Source organism: Cryptomeria japonica, chromosome 3 (assembly GCF_030272615.1).
Source record: "Cryptomeria japonica chromosome 3, Sugi_1.0, whole genome shotgun sequence".
Lineage (NCBI taxonomy): Eukaryota > Viridiplantae > Streptophyta > Pinopsida > Cupressales > Cupressaceae > Cryptomeria > Cryptomeria japonica.
In genome coordinates, this window is record NC_081407.1 from 41,066,720 (window position 1) to 41,084,255 (window position 17,536).

Below are 17,536 nucleotides of genomic sequence, written 5' to 3' on the forward strand. Positions count from 1 at the left end.
ATCAGAGATACAGAATTAAGAAGAATAAAGACAAATCTTGTTGCATTGCTGATGAAGGTGTGATTGATGATTCTGATGAGGATCCAGTAGACAATGGATGGACTTTTGTTGCTATAACAGAAGATCAACCAGCATCTACTGCTCAACTGGTAGAACAGGTTTTGGCAGCTAAAGTTGAAGTAAAGGATGAATGGATCATTGATTCAAGATGCTCACATCATATGACAGGAGACAAAGGTAAATTCTTGAACTTTCAAAAATACAATGGAGGCTTAGTGGGATTTGGAGATGACAAAGCTTGCTTAATCAAAGGTAAGGGTACAATATCTCTTGATGGTAAGCATAACACTGACAATGTTTACTATGTTGAAGGATTAAAGCATAAGCTTTTGAGTGTTGGTCAATTAGTTGAGAAAGGATTTCATTTACAATTTAAAAATGGAAAATGCAAAATCATGAACAGAACTGGTTTGGACATTGCAACCGGTAATCAGACTAGAGGTAATATCTTTCATTTGAATAACAGTGAAAAGACATGCTTGATTGCACATATAGATGAAAGTTGGTTATGGCATAAGAGACTCTGTCATGTAAACTTTGATTGAATGGTTAAAATCAGTACTACTAAGGCAATTAGAGATTTACCTAAAATTGTCAAACCTCAGAATACAGTATGTAAGGAATGTCAATTTGGAAAACAAGTTAGAGCTAGTTTCAAAAGTATTCCAGAAAAATCCAATAATGCTCTTGATTAAATTCACACTGATTTATGTGGTCGAGCTAGAATTAAAAGCTTAGAAGGTGATAGATATTTCATGCTAATCATTGATGACTACTCTAGAATGTGTTGGGTTACTTTTCTTAGAGAAAAATCAGAAGCACTTGGAAAGTTTAAATTGTTCAAAGCAATGGTAGAAAATGAAACCGGTAAGAAAATCAAATGTTTAAGATCAGATTAAGGAGGAGAATTTACATCTAAAGAATTTAATACATTTTGTGAAGTGAATGGAATCAGAAGACAGCTATCAGCACCTCAGACACCACAACAGAATGGAGTTGTTGAAAGGAAAAACATAACTATCTTGGATGCAGCAAGAAGTATGTTATCAGAAGAAAACCTACCATATGTATATTGGAGAGAGGCATTCAATACAATGGTCTATACATTCAACAAAGTTCACATCAAAGGTGAAACCGGTAAGACCCCTCATGAACTATGGTTTGGTAATACTCCTACTCTTAAGAATTTTAGAATTTTTGGAAGTAAATGTTATATCAGAAGAGATGAGTATATTGGCAAATTTGATCCTAGAAGTGATGAAGGAATATTTCTTGGTTATTCATCTAAGAGCAAGGCATATAGATGTGTAGACACCTAAAAATGGTCAACGCTTGCGGAATCATGCTTTAACATTTGCGCATTGCCTTATTTTAGGTTTTTTGTGTCGCATTAACATTTCTCCTATGTTACGCACTTGGTCTTTATCATTTGTGAGCATTGATTCTTTCTTCTGCATTCTTCAGTTGTCTCGCTTTCGAATTAGGTCTTGTCGATAACAATTTTCAGTCATGATTTTGGTCGATCCTTATCAACTTGTCAATTTTGTCATTTTGCGATCGATTTGTCATCGATCGTTGTCCTTCTCAATCATGTCAATTTGGATCAATTTGTCATTGTTCCTCATCAATTGGTGCATTTATCAATCACATCGTTTGTCAGCATTGGTCTTTTATCAAGTCAAAATCATGATTAAATCGAATCGATATCAATTATCCTTTGTCAAGACCTAATTGTCATCCTTGCATTTCTAATTCATCTTCTAGGGTTTTATGATTTATTCATTTAAACCTGTTTGTCATTTCTCTCTCTAGGTTAAATAAATTATTTATTTATCCTAGGTCTTCGAGTCACAATTAAATGTTCATTTAATTGGCTAATTATTCCTCTTTTTATGAATTAATTAATAAATGACAAATTATTAATTAATTCACCTAATTTCTCTTAATTCCTAATTTCCTAATTTTCATCAATTTCTTAATTCCTAATTTTCTTCTTTTTCTAATTTTCTATTTTTCTAATTTCTAATTCAATTTCCTCCTATTTTCCTCCTAATTTCATGGGAATGACATTTCAATTTGTCATAATTTGTCATAATTGACAATCAATCAATTTTTGACATAGAAATTTGTCATAATTTGTCATAATTGACAATCAATCAATTTTTGACATAGAAATTTGTCATAAATTATCAATCAATCAAATTTTGCATAGAAAGTGCATAATTTGTCATAATTGACATTTTTGATTTACAATTTCCATTTGAATTGAATCATGCTAATTTGATCATTTCTCCAATTTATCTATAAATTGGATGAATTTCTTCAATCTCGGCTAATAATCACATTATCGATCTAATAATCACATTATCGAACTAAATAATCACTTGTTTGAATTACTTTGTCGAATCAATCACGCTTTGAGTATTCTTGTGCCAATGTCAATCTTGCTTTCACATTAGGTTTATGCACTTGAAGGTGAGATCCACAAACAAAAGGCTATTTGGAGAAGAAAGAAGGACAATGGAGCCACATGAAGGAGACATTCGAATCTACATCTAGTTTGCTTAATTTTCAAATCTTGAATGTTTTGTTTTCATGTCTTTATTGAGTGTGTTAGGATTGATCATTGCAATCTGCTTTCGTGATTGAGCTAAGATTAGTATTTTGAATTGCTGTGATGATTTCTAGATTCCTATGCTACATTAATTGGTGAACCCGACATGAACTAACCACTTAACCATGCTTTTGAGTTGATTTGTAGGTCAAAAACCCAAGAAACAGGGTAGTGAAGTGTTTTCTGGGAACTTCTGCGCCTGTGTCAAGAATCCTGCGCCTGTGTCAGACATTCTGCGCCTGTGTCAAGGACATTCTGCGCTTGTGTCAGACATTCTGTGCCTGTGTCAGACATTCTGCGCCTGTGTAAAGTCCAGAAACAAAGGTAAAAGACAATGTTTTTCACTTGCAAATTGTTCTGTTTTGCATGTTGTTTCTACTTTTTGGTTTTTTGGTACTGATTCTCTATGCAGAACCTTGGCATATGCATGACAAAGACAACAAATGAAACTACTAACACATTTTATGCAGGTTCGATAGTCGAAGACTAAACATATCAAACTTCTGACTTGGGTTTTGTAGGTTGCCTTGGACATACAACTAAATTTTGTGTTTGCAATTAATATATTAGGCACCTAGTGATTTCTAAATAGGATGGAATGAATATATGTTTGCTTTGATTGTTGAGTTTGACATTGGAGTAGGAGAGTATGCTCTCATCCTTCTTAGGGTGATCAAAAATCCAGATCTTCAATACCATGCTCATGTTTTTGATTGTGTGTCACCTTTAGAGGGCCTGCCTTCCCAACCGTTTGCTTTTGCAAGCAAGTGATAATCGTGAGAAGGGAACGACCCAAAGTGAGTACGGCTAGAATACCTTGGCATTCTAACTCACTATAAAAAAATACCTGATGAGCGAAAGCTTTGAAGGAAGGGTTACATGGGAATTGCAATTACTTGGGAAGTGATGACCCTTGAACTCTTTCTCATATCAACATCTAAGTAGGGCCTCAAGGTCTAAATCGTGCTTGCGCGACTACATTTGTTTGGTATCTTGGTGGGCCTATGTCTCAATCACGCTTGCGTGACACCAAGGAGTAACGCTTAATAGATATCCTTACTAAACACCTTGTATTTAGAGGCCAAAAATCCTTCTAGTTGCTTGAGAAGGACAAGTTCGAATACTTGGAAGAGATACTAAGTTCGCCATGGGGAGATTTCCATGGGGACTGATGCTTGGCTGCCCTGAGAAGTGAGTGCCATGGAGGGGAGCCCGTGGGGTCAAGCATATATGTATTCTCCTTGAATCTCATAACGAGTCTACCTCTCAAGTACCTAATGTCCTTGCCTACCATAAGAAATGTGTGAATGAGCATGATTGTCTTGAGTCTATGTTAAAATATCTTGTCTTCTTTACTTGTCAAAATTTGAATTGCATCTCATTTCAAAACAAGGCAAATTGATTCAAAACAAGGCTAAACACAAGAACATTTCATCCAACAAAATTCAAAAACACCTTCAAACATGGTTGTCAAACATTGTTCAAAATCTTGTCTCAACATTCATGTCACTTAGATTTAGGTTCATCCTAGGTTGCATTGTGCAAAGTTCATTGTCAAGTACCAAGGTTAGGTTTCACCTAAGTCATACTCCTTTTCATATCAATAAGAGTCACCCATTTTGCATGTGTCCTCTTGCATTAGAGTAATACCATTGTCATACATTCATATTTTCATACCCTAGATCTCTTCATTAAGCTTAGGTCATTATCATATCTGTCGTCACACAAATCTGTCCAACTTAATTAAATAAATAAATGCTATTTATGTAATTAAAAATCCACTAGCCATCAATTAATTAAATTAATATTTAATTAATTCATCCCCAAACATTCTTCTATTAATTAAATAAATTATTCAATTTATTTTAATTAATTCATTAAATCAAATTCAAATCAATTAAATAAATAAAATCTATTTATTTAATAAAATCTCTTTTTCCTCTTTTAAATAAATTAAATAAAACATTTATTTAAATCATTATCCCCCCCCCACTTGCATTTTCCTACAAATGCAACTTGCACACATTTATTGAAATAAATGAATTTTTATTTTAAATAAAATCCTATTTTCCCTCACCCACCAAATCCACTTGCAAAATCTAAATCCCCTTCTAGATTCTTCTAACCCCTTCCTAATTAGCCTAATCCATCTCCTAATTATTGTCACATTCCTAAGCAAAATGAAGTCACTTCTCAAAGACTCCAAAGTCTTTTAAAAGCATTTAATGCTTTGTGTGTTTAACAAATTAACCCCCAAAGTCTTCCAAGACCACTAATGGCTCTTACATGACCATTTATGGCTCTTACATAACCATTTATGGTTATTTCAAACTTGTCCCCCCAAACATTTATTGTTTTGACCATATTTATCCTTTTCACATTTGCACAAGAGTTTATCCATTGGATAAAAGCTTTATTCTTTGAATAAAGAGTTTATTCATTCAACCAACCTTGACTTTAACTCCCAAAGTCATGTCAAGCATTTAATGCTTATTCCCTCCCCTCTCAACCTATCTCACATTGACACTTGTCATCTTGGGATTGGGTTGAAAGTCCTCACATGGATTTGAAATCATTCAATCTTGACCCTTGTTGAGATTGCTCAATCTCAACCATCCATTGCTCCATTTTTCCTATAAATAAAGCCCATTTCTTCATAATCTAGATCCTGAAAACTTGTATGCATTCAAGCTATAGGCATTTTAAGAGAGCATTTTAGCATAATTAACTAATATCCTATCATTTTGGATAAAAATCAATTGTTTTAGTATCAATAGCTTAATATTAGCTTTTTATTTTACATTTAGAGCAATATTTCAATCTCAATCCTCCATAAGCATCCATAGTGCAAAAAAGCTGCTGAGAGCTACACTATTTTGGAACTTGGAGAGAAGAGGAACAAGGGAGAAGGAGCTAAGAACATGCTAAGAGGCATTTGGAGATGCCTCATTATCTTTGTTTCATTAGTTAGAGATATTAGCATGATTTTAGTGTCTCTCTTGATATGCCTGTTTAGATTAGTTTTTGATTAAATAACACTAACGGTTTCTTGTGTGTTTTGTGTTGTTTATCTTAGACTAACATTGTCCATTTTGCAAGGCATCATTTGGTGAACCCGACGTGAATCCAAACACTTAAACAAACAATTGTTTTTTGACAACTAACATTTTTGAATGTTGAATTTGACACACAAGTCGCACTTTGGCACTTTTGTTGCATTTTAGCGCTATTGTTTTTTGTCTTTTAGTGCTTTTGCTCTTACAATAGTGCTATTGTCAAAGAATTGGTGCTTTTGCCAATATTTTAGCGCTTTTGTTCATTAATTAGCGCTTTTGTATTTATATTAGCAGTTTTGTATTGCTGTAAAAATCTTTTCTTTTAGCGCGTTTGTGTTAAAGTAGCGATTCTGTTTTCGCACAGACTAGCGCTATTGTAACAGAACGTTATAAAAAAGGCCTTGTAACCAATAAAATTATTTTTCTTAAGTTTGTGGGAGGCAGAATATATATGGAATATAACATTTAAGTACAAGTGACATTTCCTCTTCTCTTTTCTCTTTCTTATACTTTAAGTTATATTCCATATATATTGTCAGGATGTTTGAGAGGGGTTTCAGACCTCTAGGAGTTGTAATGCAAAATCTAGTTTTTGGAAGATCTTCCAAATTTTAGACTTAGTCAAATTTCAGGGCATTTCAGGATCAGGATTTGTAAAATTTGTAACCAAAATCAGAATTTAGGCTTGTGTAAGCCCACACTAACATTTGATCACTGATTGTGTAGAGGTTCTAATCTGTTTTGTGCAGGGGAAGAAGTTAGTTTAGAGGCTTTAAGTTTCTTTTTTTTACTTTCTTTCAACAAAAGTTGGTTAAAAAGAATCCATTCCCCCTTCTTGTACAAGTTAAAATAAACCTCACATTTTATTTTGGAGTGCATAAAATGAACTTCAAACTTGTTTTTGGTGCTTAAAAGAAAATTCATCTTTCTTTATTGCAAGATAAAAAGAACAGCAACTTCAAATTTTCTTTCATTGCAAATTAGGACTCATTTTCTTTTGGTGCTTAAAATCAACAACACAAATTTGATTTCCTTGCATCAATTCAGACCTAAAATTTACAATCCACACTTCAAAATTTTGGTGCAAATAAAATTCACAATCAACTTGTCTCAATTTTGCAAAAGTGAATTACTTCAAGCAAACGTGCTTTTTATTAAGTTGACCAGGATTTCATTTTCCTAGTTACTCAAAACAATTGTCTTTAAAGCTAAAAAGAACATCATGGTTGTTGGAGCAACATCTCCAAATAGTTAGAACACTTTGCAATGGCAAGTTAAAAAGAACAAGTGTTTTCGTGCTTGGCACACTTGTGCAAAAAGTTGGTCGAGTGGTCCTACCTCTAACACACACTATGCTCTCCCTTGGCTTTCGTGGTCCTAGGTGCAAGAGAAAAGTGTTAGTAACACTCAAATTTTATCTTTTTAAGAGAGGCCTGCCAAGGGATCGATACTCTTGGGAACGATCTCGAGCGGTAAATCTTTCGAGCCGCTATAGAAATCAGATGAGAGCGAAAGCTGTAGCCTTGGGTATAGCTATTCCTACAGTGTAACTGGCTGAAAGGACAAATGGGCCCCACCACCAGTTACAAGGCTCTTAAGTGAGTCACTGCAGAATGAACTTATGTCCAAAAACATCGAACATGACTAAACACCTTTAAGTAGTATCCCACCCGTTCTATTGATTGAGGATATTTGTGATATAATTTAGTGCAAGAGCATAGATGGTTTTGCTCCCAAGATACTCACCATACTTATTTCCTTGAGTAGAAACATAGCTTTTTGAAAAGTCACTTGTGGCTTGATAAAAGTGGTGACTCCCCCATCATAGGGATCATCTATTTGTTATGCTCATGCAAGACTTAGTATATCACATCCTTACCTGTCACGACAGGATTCATAAGGTATGTAGTACCAAAGTCGAAGAAATATCAAGATGTGGGCTAAATTTATCACAACTGGCCATTTGACCTTAGGGATAAAAAGTGTTTGAAATGTCTTCGTGTTAGTCAAGACCAAGTGCAAATTGAGCCGACTTCAGGCTTTGGAAATACACCTTAAAATACATCTAAAGGAAGGGTCATATACAAGTCCAAGGATTGGGTTGATCTAGACCCATACTCATTTGTGCCTTTTAGGCAACATTCTTGTGTTTGTGTGCTTGCTTTGTTTTCTTGTCAAAGAAACATCAAATTGGAAAATCACTTCCAAAAACAAAGTATTCATCCAACCAAACACATCAAAAACAAAAGTGCAAACAACAAAGAGTCAAAATTTTATGACCATTCTTCACATCTTGCGAAAGAAGAAGCGTCATCAAAATATCAACTTGAAAGGAAGACCATTAAGCTCAAAGGCTTTGATCAAAAGGAGGAAATTCTTCTATATCAATAGACAAATCTTTGTCTCCCATAGAATTTTTCTGCGTCACATGCGTCTCTACCTTCAAGGCAAAACAAACAAATTTGATTCAGAATCATTGAACCGCAGAGCTTTTATGTAATATAGAGCTCTGAGTTATCACAAAAACCAAGGAGGTAAGATTAATCCCAACTTTTTCCCAAATGTTTGCATCACATACAACACAGCTCGAGAAATACCACCAACACCCGAAAGAGAAGAGATAGAGTTTGTCCCATTTGTGACACAAAGTTTTTATTAAAGTTGAAAACATTTCATCCATCGTCTTATTCATACATCATCACTTCATCATCAATTCATTCCAAACTCTCAAAACATTAAGAGGTTCTTGTCCCAAAGTTCTCTTTTAGATATTGCTTGAATCAAACACTTCACATCACTTTTTAGATTGTTTCTACATCTAGGATAAGCTCATCCTAAGAGACACATCTACGCAGGTTAAAACTAGTTCATGAGTGAATCCTCTCATTACTAGGTAGTTAAATCTGTAACACATCTCAGATTCCTCTACACCTTATCACATCAAAATCTTATCAAACAAGCAAGCTATTCAAAGAAGGAATTTCAGTTACATCTACCTTAAAAGTGCTAGAGATCTACATGCAACACAATTCACCAATCATCAATCTCTCATTTCATCAAAAACTCATCATCATTTTCACACAACTTCAACAAAAGCTTGTAAACAAAATGGCCCAAACCCGATCACAGTCAAGACAAGGAGAAATAGAAATAGAAGAAGAAGAAGAAGAAGAAAATCTCAATGAATTTCAAGAAGCACTTGGAGGAAATGCGAATGACGAAAACCCAAGTACTCCCACTCCTGCAACAATAGAAAGGGCTTAGCATAACCCTCTCTTTAACAGACTGTTTGACGAAATACTCAGGAGCAATGCAGATGCTCACTTCTTAAAACTCGCTCAAGAAGGAGCAAAACTCCCCTCTGACTTTGATCTTGCCCAATTAAGACAAGCATCAGAAAGACAAAGTCGCCATGAAGAAGAAAGAGGTAGAGATCCCATCAGATATAACATTCCTCGAGGTAACCCACCACCTCCTCCTCCAAATGAAATGGAGATGTTGCGGCAACAAGTCGAGAATCTCGCCCAACAACTTCATAGTGGTGTCAAGACTAACCAATTCTCACTCAATGACATCTGTCCCTATCCTTTTGATAGGAATTTTTATATGCCACCCTTTCCACGAGGATTCGAAACACCCAAATTCAAAAAATATAGAGGAAAGGGAGATCCCCGTGATCATGTCAGAGAATTTCATTCTGCTTGTCTTGAAGTGGCATGTGAAGACACATACCTCATGCGCCTTTTTCCCCAAAGCTTGGGAGGAACAACCACATCATGGTTTTCCCGACTATCAGGTGGCATTAGAACATTTGAGGAACTTATCCAGAAATTCCTCGCCCATTACTCCCATAATATTAAACGCGACATCACCATGGCTGATCTGTGCAACACTAAACAAAAACCAGGTGAACTATTCTCAGTATTCCTACAATGATGGCGTCAAATGTCTAGCAAACGTTCTCTTCAGTTACCTGAACGAGAACTAGTGGAAATATTCATTTCCAACTTAAACGAAGAAATGAAATTTCACCTGGATGTCAAAGACACAGACTCTTTTAATGATATGATCACCAAGGGTTTGAAGTGTGAACGGGCACTCATTAAGAAATGACTCATCAAAATATATAATGAACCAAAGGATGGTCCTCGCCCATGCTTCAATAGTGATAAACCAAGCTTCTGGAATAAAAACAAGAATATCATCAACGATGGGGTTGTGGATGCCCGGACTATCCAACATGCACAACCTGTGGTTCGGTTTGCAGGACAAAATCCTCCACCTCAGAATAACACAAATATTCCTTCCAATCAAGGTCGCATCACATCTCATGATGAACCTAGACCTCGTCCGCAAAAACAGAAATGAACATACACTCCCTTAGGGGAACCCATTGAAATGGTATTGCGACAACTCATTTCTCAAAATTTGGTCACTCTACCTAAACTATCAAACTATGAGCCTCAGGTCAAACCGGCATGGTGGAGAGATACTGAACACTGTGAATTCCATCAAGGAAGAGGACACAAGACAAGTAATTGTCACCGATTAAAAGATCTCATTCAGGATTTTATTGACCAAGGAGAAATTGAAATTGAAGGACATGACCCAAAAACAACAAATAATGATCATTTAATGTTCAAAAATCCACTTCCATCACAAGATCAAAGGGGTCCTTCCACTTCCAGGCGAGGCACTGATACCACAGATTATACGCAGGCTGCGTATAATTACACTGTAAATCATCTGTATGATGCCAGTGAACAAGTTGCAACCATAACCTTCAAAAATCCCAACTCAAATTGCAATGTTGTTACACAACGTGGCAAGGTCACCATAAAGGCAGCTCCACAAGGCACCACCTCCATCCCAAAGCAGTACAATCTTGTGGAACAATTAGACAAAATGCCTGTGCTTATATCCATTTTAGAACTATTGCACCTATCGCCATCTCATAAAACTATCTTGGATCAAGCACTCCAAGAGGCGCCAGTCCTTGCAAATCTGAATACAGACCAATTTCAAGCTATGGTTGGAAGTCTAAAGTCATCACCTTGTCTCACTTTTTCCGAAAGTGACAACTCTTCCTTCCAGCAACCTCATAACGCTTCACTACACATTGAAGGCTTTATCAACCAGCATAGGATCAAATGAGTCATGATAGATAATGGAGCAGGCCTGAATATTTGTACACTACAGTTGGTCATAGCATTGGGATATGTGGTAGAATCAGTGGATCCTCGTAAGAAGATCACAATCAAAGCCTATGACGATGCAGAGTGGTCATCCAAAGGAGCTGTGGTACTACCAATCCGAGTGGGCCCTGTGGTAAAGCACATCATCTGTCAGGTTCTGGACCTTCCTCTGCCATATAATCTATTGTTAGGGAGACCCTGGATAAATGCCATGCAAGCCGTTCCATCTACCTACCATCAATGTATCAAGTTCCCACATAATGGTGTAGAGATCACAATCCTGGGCGATGCAAATCCCTTTGCATATTGCCATAATATCAGCCATCAACCAGAGATTACTGTTCCTAATAATAGAGAAGCCATTTCTTCCACATCATATATAAGTCCTGCCTCTCTTGCCAGTTCAAACACCACTATACCAAAGCAAGAAAAGCTTAAAATGAAAATAGCAGAGGAAGGTCCTAGGGAATACAACTTGAGTCAACTCTTTTGTGTGGGACAAATGCCCACTTCTCCTAGAACACATGGTAAACCACAGTAGGTACTCCAGCAACCACTAGTCACGTCAGTATGTGCTTTGACACCTTTCATCCTTGGAAAGAGTCAAGAAGAAGAAACCCAAGAGGAGGACTTAGCGGACTGGATCTATAAAGATCCCATCACCACTGATATACCACAAGTTAGACTTCCTACGGATCAGTATGGCAAAGGCCTCCTCATTATGCAAAGAATGGGGTATGATGGTCAGAGTGCTTTGGGATATTGCAAACAAGGACGACATGAACCTCTGCTGCTGGAATTAAAGCCCAAAGGTAATACAGGCCTAGGCTTTGAAAAAGAGATTTTTCCTAAATTAAAATTCAAAGGAAAACCCAACAAACCATTATGTCAGTCTACTACAAAAAGGACACCTTTCATTATCAAAGCAGCATCAAACACCATCCCAACTACCCCATCGAGGCTCAAAACCCCAACACAACTATCACCAATGCCAATCATCCCACCAATCGAACCAGTAATCCCATCAGCAGCACAATTAGCAGCAGCCACTGTATCGGAACCTGCAGCAGCATCTATGGCACCAGCAGTACCAACAAAAGCCACAGAGTCAATATTACCGATACTCCATGTACCATATACTTCTATCCCCATCAATCTTCCTACAGCACCGATCACTACAAAGGTACATCAACCAATCACACCTGCAGTATTTAACTCAAAAGACATCCCAGTATGGTATAGTAATCGGATGCTGGAAAGTGACTCAGAGACCAACTCACATGAGTGGGAATTTGATTCTGTACAACTTAATACTTCAGATAAGGAAGACACATCACCACTTCCACCACGCAAAGACATCCCTGTTTATGGAGAAGCATAGATAAAGACTTCTTGGGTTCTTGAGCTGGAAACATCTTCCACAGACCCTACGTCTCATCCTACGCCTGATTCTGACAAGGAGAGTACCATTAACGACCTTCACCATAATGTCTTAACCCTCACTGATACATCTAACACACTTAACCTAATCGATGAAGTAATGCCCATTATCCATCCTGAACTCATCGAATGGAACCAACCAAACCCCCCATGTCTTGACTTCTTCCAAAATGATGAGGCTTATCATCGACTTTTTGGAATTAAGGGATAACCTACCAAGCGGGGATCACAAAGCTAGATTCGCCATAGAACTTAATAGTGCAACATACTTTGGGGTGGATGCCAAACCTTTCAGCTGCAAAAATATAGCGATAAAACATGGATCTTACAATGAAAACCACACTGTGGCACTGTTTGATCCAACAAAAGTAAAAAGAAAGAGCGTATCCAATGGTGAAAACCTCTCTGAGGTGCTCGAGGATGAAGGGTTTGACATCCTCCCTGCTAGTACACAATAGGAATGATCAACAATTCTCATCGAGGAAACCAAAGAATACAATGTGGGGACTCCTGAAAATCCTCATCTCATACATCTGGCATCTCTTCTCACTCCAGAGGAACAACCTAAGTTTATAGAGTTCTTCCAGAAGCGTCAGATCAACTTTGCATGGTCATATGCGGACATGCCTGGGCTTGATCCTAATTTAGTCATGCATCACCTTATCGTAGTAGAAGGAGCCAAACCTGTCAAGCAAAAGCTTCGTAAGATGCATCCTCAGATTGCAGTGCTAGTCAAAACAAAACTCAAGAAACTCCTAGATATTGGTTTCATTAGACCAATTGATTATGCAGAATGGATCTCTAATATTGTGCCTGTCGGCAAACCAAAAGGGGGAATCCACATTTGTACTGACTTCAGAGATCTGAATAAGGCCTGTCCTAAGGATGACTTCCCCCTACCAAATATCGACATCATAGTGGATCTGACAGCAGGACATGCCATGCTTTCACTCATGGATGGCTTTTCAGGATACAATCAGATAAAGATCGCACCAGAAGATCAACATAAGACAACCTTCACCTATCCATGGGGCACATATTGCTGGAATGTGATGCCTTTCAGTCTCAAGAATGCAGGAGCAACCTATCAAAGAGCAATGACCACCATCTTCCATGACATGATGCATACTATGATGGAAGATTATGTGGATGACTTACTAGCAAAATCACTCACCAGAGAAGGGCATCTCCACATCTTAGATAAAATCTTTGATAGACTGGAACAATACCATGTTCGACTCAACCCAAAGAAATGTGTCTTTGGAGTAACCTCCGGGAAACTTCTAGGATACATTGTCTCAAGCAAAGGCATTGAGGTCGATCCAGCATAGGTTAAGGCAATCATGGACATGCCACCTCCGAAGAATATCAGTCAGCTAAGGACATTACAAGGGCGGCTTCAATCCATCTGAAGATTCATTGCACAACTAGTTGATAAGTGTCACCCATTTACACACCTACTACACAAGAACATCCGCTTTCAGTGGGATGCCCGATGCCAACAAGCATTTCAGACGCTTAAAGACTATCTCATGAATCCACCATTGCTGATGCCACCAGATCCAAGTAGACCGTTGTTACTCTATATCTCAGCAAGAAGTACAACATTGGGTGTACTATTGGCACAACATAATGCAGAAGGAAAAGAGTGTGCTATATACTACATCTCTCGCACACTGGTTGGCTATGAACTCAATTACACCCCTATTGAGCGAGCTTGCCTAGCAGTAATCTTAGCAGCCACTAAACTGAGACACTATCTGTTAACACACAAGCTACAACTCATTGCAAAGATTGATCCACTCAAGTATTTACTCAGCAAAGCAGCATTGACAGGTCGCTTGGCCAAATGGGTAATGATTCTAAGTGAATTTGACATCGAGTATGTAGACCGTAAAGCTATCAAAGGGAAGGCTATTGCAGATCAGTTGGCCGATGCACCTCTCATAGGCGATCATCCTCTCATTTCCAATTTTCCAGATGAAGAGATATTCATGATCACAACAACACAACAATGGAAACTATACTTTGATGGTTCATACACTAGGCATGGCTCGGGGGCAGGCATTCTATTTATCACACCCCAAGGTGACAGCATCCCGAAGTCTTACAGGCTCACATTTCCATGCACCAACAACATTGCAGAGTATGAGGCCTTGATTATAGGACTCAGGTTAGCCGTACAATGGAAATTACAAGAACTACAAGTATATGGCGACTCCCAACTGGTCATTCGACAAGCAACTGATGAATATCAGACCAAGGATGATAAACTCATGCCATATAAACAAATGGTGGACACTCTAAAGACATCATTTACTATTATCACTTTTGAGCAGATACCAAGAGATCAGAATCGAGCTGCTGATGCTATGGCTACCATCGCATCTCTCCTAGATCTTCCACAGAATTCAACACACTACAAGTTCTTGGTAGAACAGCTTTGGATCCCCGCTTATGATATCCCCGAATCTGAAATGATATGTCACCTTGTCAGTTCTGACTCCCCATGGTACGGTGAATTCTACACCTATCTCTGTGATCACACCCTTCCTCCCAACCAATCGAATAACCAATGTAAAACCTTCATTCGCCAAACTGCTTGATATACCATTATTGCCGAAACCTTATACCGCCACAGTCTTGATGGTACTCTCCTTCGGTGTCTGGAACAAGATGAGATAAAAAAGGCTTTGGAAGAAGTCCATGAGGGAATTTGTGGGACTCATTCAAGTGGCCCGTCACTAGCCAAGAAACTCCTGCGCAATGGATACTATTGGCCATCTATGGAAAAGGATTCCTACTACTTTGTCAGAAAATGCAAGAAATGTCAAGTTCACGGCGACCTGAACTACAACCAATCACAACACCATGGCCTTTTTGTCAATGGGGCCTTGACCTTGTGGGTAAGATTCATCCATCTTCATCCAATGGCCATAAATTCATTATTACCGCCACCGAATATTTCACAAAGTGGATCGAAGCTGTTCCACTTACCCAAGTCATCGGCAAGAAGATCGCCTCATTCATCCTCAACTACATCATCTACCGGTATGGTGTGCCCATGTCCATCATTACAGATAACAGTCTTCCTTTCAAAAATCAGGATGTCCGTGAACTTTGTGAGAAATTTCATATCCAACACCGCTTTTCCACTCCCTACTACCCACAAGGCAATGGTCAAGCCGAAGCATCCAATAAAAACATATTGAGGATCCTCAAGAAGACAGTCAATGATGCTGGTTGTGATTGGCATGTTCAACTAAATCTAGCGCTATGGGCATATCGAACTAGCATTCAAACCCCTACAGGTGCAACCCCTTATTCGTTTGTCTATGGTGCAGAAGCTATCTTGCCTATTGAGGTCGAGATGCCATCATTATGGGTTTCCTTGCACAATCTCATCGATGATGAAGCATACAGAGTCTCACGCCTCCAGGACTTAGAATTACTTGATGAGAAGCGACAAGCTGCATACAACCATCTCAAAGCCTATCAGCAGCGCATGAGCAGAAGCTACAATCACCGAGTTAGACCCCGTACATTTGAGGTAGGTGATCTTGTTCTTTGAGAGAATCCTCGCAACCAACCAAATAGAGAACATCAGGGCAAGTTTGAATCAAACTGGCTGGGCCCATATGTTGTCACTACTGTATTCGGGTCCGGGGCATATCAGTTGGCTACATCAGAAGGAGAACCGCTTGCAGATCCAATCAACAGCATGCACCTCAAACAGTTTTATACCTAAGCTGTACAGAGCATCAGGCTCCCCTGCATACCAGAAAATACCAAAAACATTCAGAAAAATGTCCTGAAGAAAATACAAAAACATTCAAAAAAGTAAAGAAAAATCATGCATCCAAACGGTGAACAAACCACTCCGGTGGCACCTTGGGTAAGTATGATGGTGAAAACCTGGCAAACAGGTGCCACTCATAAAGGCTATGGCTCCATTGTCTTTCAGACTTGTTGCGATCACATCTACTTCATACATACATCCATCCATCCAAAACCATGGCTTGTTATTCATCTGCAATTATGATAGTACTCCATACATCTTGCATCCCGCTTTTTCATAGTCATGTCTAAACTGGGGGCAATGCCCTTAACCTATTGATGGAAGTGGATTCTACGTTGTCTTATGATTCATTAAATTATTCATTCAAACAATCGTCAAAATACCAAAAACATTGGAAAATGTCTCAACAAAAATACCAAAAACATTCAAAACAACACAAAAATATCAAAAACATTCAAAACAATTCAAAATCCAAAAAACATCGACAAACCATTGAAAAATCCAACAAAAACATGGCAACACCTTGTACATACTCATCCATGTAGATACTAAAACAAACATTGACAAACTACTCACACGATGACCATTTACCAATCAAACCACACAATCAACATCAACACTCAAAATTGTCTACAACAAGGATGCATCCTTCCTTACCAAAACAAAGACAAAAGTGACGTTTTCTTTGACAAGAAAATTATGTTAAGCTATCAAATACTTGGTTGATTTGTGAGTACAATCATTCGTTTATCTGTATCGGGATCTTTCAACATTGTTTTGTATTGTTTGTGCATTATTTCCGATGAAGTTCTGGGGCATGTACTAATGGTGTCTACGTGGGAAGTTCACCAAGCTACATGATCATAGGCAAAAATACAGTCATACATCACTACGGCTTGCTGACTATAGCATATACCTCAACCATATGGGCATGAACCATTACCAAGGATCCTTATTCTTTAATGTTTATGTATATACTATTTGTTTGCAGGTACAATGCTCTTCCTTTGGTTCCTCCTACCCCATCCAAACTGGATAAAGGTTTTATCTCTTATTACGGTATGCACTTGTCTTAGGATATGATCAGCCTAAGATCAAGGAGGTCAATCCAAGTCATGCATGAAAGGAGATAATCCTTATCTGTTCCACAAGCAATACTCAGGTCAACTTGATCCATTATATCAAGTTGCTTGTATTAACTTGCTATATCAAATCCATGTAAGAAATACTCTGGTCATCTTGAATCTTTATGTCAAGTTGCTTGTATTTTCTTACAACATTTTAAAGCTCAATGATGAAAAATAAAGCACTATGGATCGTCATCTCATCTCATCTGTATATGTTGCATTTCGTTGCATTCCACCCATCCATA